This window comes from Rhagoletis pomonella, unplaced genomic scaffold (genome assembly GCF_013731165.1).
Source record: "Rhagoletis pomonella isolate Grant_MI unplaced genomic scaffold, Rhpom_1.0 Rhpom_scaffold_00001, whole genome shotgun sequence".
NCBI classification, from domain to species: Eukaryota; Metazoa; Arthropoda; class Insecta; order Diptera; family Tephritidae; genus Rhagoletis; species Rhagoletis pomonella.
Window position 1 is genome coordinate 106,504,674 of NW_023458555.1, and position 3,103 is coordinate 106,507,776.

Here is a 3,103-nt window from a genome sequence, read left to right on the forward strand (position 1 = left end):
TTTTTTTATATTATTTATTTTCTACTTTTTAGTCCTGTCTGAATAAAATTTTGCAATAGATATTAAAATAATTCAACGATATTAATAGAAAGGTGCACACACAAGCATTTACATATGTATGTACATACAAACGAGCACCAATTAATTTTATTTAAAGAAATGGCGTGTCGTCTATTTCCGCCGATATGCGTGTATAAACCCTCCTCAAAGTCTAGCCAAAAAGCCAGCAACTCACACAACACGTTCCCCAGAGCAATTCGCTCGAGAAAGTGGTACCCGGCACACGTAATACGCGGCACACAGCACAACAATCCGCCAAAACAGGCAACCCGGCCCAAAATTACCACCGTAGAAGGCAGAAGGCAGTGCAGGAGCCCAAGAATTACCCTTAAAACGGCCACAGGAGCTTAAAAAGACCAACTGGGCCCCAACTGGTCTAAAGGTAAGTAGTTTCGGACTAGTCCCAAACTGATTCCCAACTGGTTCCCGGACTGGTCCCCGACTGGTTACCAACTGGTCCCACGAACTAGTTACCAACTGATCCCAAAGTGGTTACCAACTGGTCCACCTATACCTCAAGTGGTCCACAAGTCACTTCACTTACAAAGCATTCGATTTAGTTGACAATAGTCAAACTACATAACGTAGACCTAAAATTTCTACAGCGAAAGTAGAACTTAGAAATCGATTTTAAGCGGTCGTTATTCATATACCCACATACATACATACATATATTACTTTTCATATCAATTCAAGTGTAATACATGCGCCCCACGCTTTTCATTTTCAATTTCATAGATTGTTTATAATGACTTTTGGTAAAATTTCAAAATCAAAAGTTATCAAAACAAATTCTATGGGACTGAGAAATATTATTTTCTACTTTTTAGTCCATTTATAAAAGCGTTGTATATTAAAAAGTTTTTTTTATATTATTTATTTTCTCCTTTTTAGTCCTGTATGAATAAAAGTTTGCAATAGATATTAAAATAATTCAACGATATTAATAGAAAGGTGCACACACATGCATTTACATATGTATGTACATACGAACGAGCACCAATTAATTTTATTTAAAGAATTGACGTGTCGTCTATTTCCGGTGTAGCAAACGGCGACATCTAGATGTCATCTACCTCGCCCTATTCACTACAGCTATCGCCCTATGCACTACTTCACTACAGATGTCGCCCTATTCACTATGCTTTTTTATAGGAGCTTTTCAAAGCTTTGCTTTATGGTGTCGGACACACAACATTTGAAAGCTTCTGGATCCACAACATTGCAAGTTGATAAAAGCGTTGTAAAATAGTCATTCCGTAGATGATAAAAAAGAACCCCGGAGTATCCTCATTTAACTTTTATAAAAATATTGTTTAAGTATTTTAGAAAGTCCACACAAAAATTTAGCATTCCCTTTAAATCACTTTAGGAGTAATTGCATTTTGTTTACACTTACCAAATAATCTATTTGCATCGGTTGATTGACAAATAAAGAATAAACAAGTAAGAAAGTCTAAGTTCGGGCAGAGCCGAACATTAAATACCCGGCGCACGTATTAAATATATGTTTTTCGCCTTAACGAAAGCTACGGCTACATGGTAAGCCGGGGCGTATCAATTTTGAGTAAATTAGAGTCCTTAAATTTCGATTTTGAAGTTTCAAGCAGTTCTGAAATTTACCGTTATATGAGAAGCGGCCGTTATTTTAGTCCGATTTCAATAATTTTCAACGGTTTGCTTATATGTGGCAAGCACAATAACCACACCGAGTTTGGTACAAATTGGTAGAACGGTTACTGAGATACATATATGTGATCATAAGTGGGCGGTGCCACGCCCATTTTCCAAAAATTTATCACAAACGTATTTCTTGGTAAAGAATTGTTGCAAGCATCAATTTTGAATAAATTAGCTTCAATATTTAATGATTTATCGAAGATTTTGTATTTCTCTAAATTACCGTTATATGGGATGTGGGCGTGGTTATCGTCCGATTTTAAAAATTTTCGGCGATTTTGTATGCTGTACCAAGGCCGATAACTGTGCCAAGTTTGGTAGAAAGTGGTACAGCGGTTACCAAGATATACACATGTAACCATAAGTGGGCGTGGCTACGCCCATTTTCCAAAAATGTATAATATTCTTATTTTTTGTCAAAAAATTATTGTAAATACCAATTTTGAGTGATTTATCTTCAGTAGTTACTAAAATATCGCAGTTTTCGTATTTCTGGAAATTACCGTTATATGGGAAGTGGGCGTGGTTACAGTCCGATTTCGCCCATTTTCAATAGCAACCTACCTTGGATTAAGGGAAACCTACATACCAAATTTTGTTGAGATATCTCAATTTTTACTCGAGTTATCGTGTACACGGACAGACGGACAGACGGACAGACGGACAGACGGACAGACGGACGGACGGACGGACAGACAGACATGGCTTAATCGATTTCTTTTTTCATCCTGATCATTTATGTATACATTTGTCTATATCTATCTCGATTCGTTTTGGCTGTTACAAACAACCGTTATGTGAACAAAATTAATATACCCTTGTGCACAAGTGCGCTCGGGTATAAAAATACAAAAGCGAAAAGATGAATCTCCAAATTTTTTATTTGCTAACTACGTTTTACTTTCGTTCACTGACCTCAGTCTATTTGCTTAAATTTTTTCACTTAAAGCTGATTTTGTCGACAGTCGGCGGACGAAAATTAAGGAGAGATAAGCAGTGAACGCTGAGGATGTCGATGGGGCTACCCTCATTTTTTTTTTTTTTTTTTGGACAACTGCACAACATTGGCTGCAATTCTTTTGCCTTGATTCCTCAGTCCTTTTTCTGCTGCCAACGTTAATTTTCCGGGGCTATCATTCCGTACAAGAGAATGAACTTTGCGCTTTTGAGTACGAATGTAACTTTCTGAAAACCCTTTTTTTGGCCTGCCTCGTTCTTTAGACACGGTAGTTTGAAAAATCGGAGATCCACGATTTGGAGCAGCAATCGGCAAATGTAGTTGCGCACTAAGCCATTGCGAATACTTCTTTACAAATTTATCATACATCCTTTTACTTGATTTCCACTTAGGAATTAATTTTGA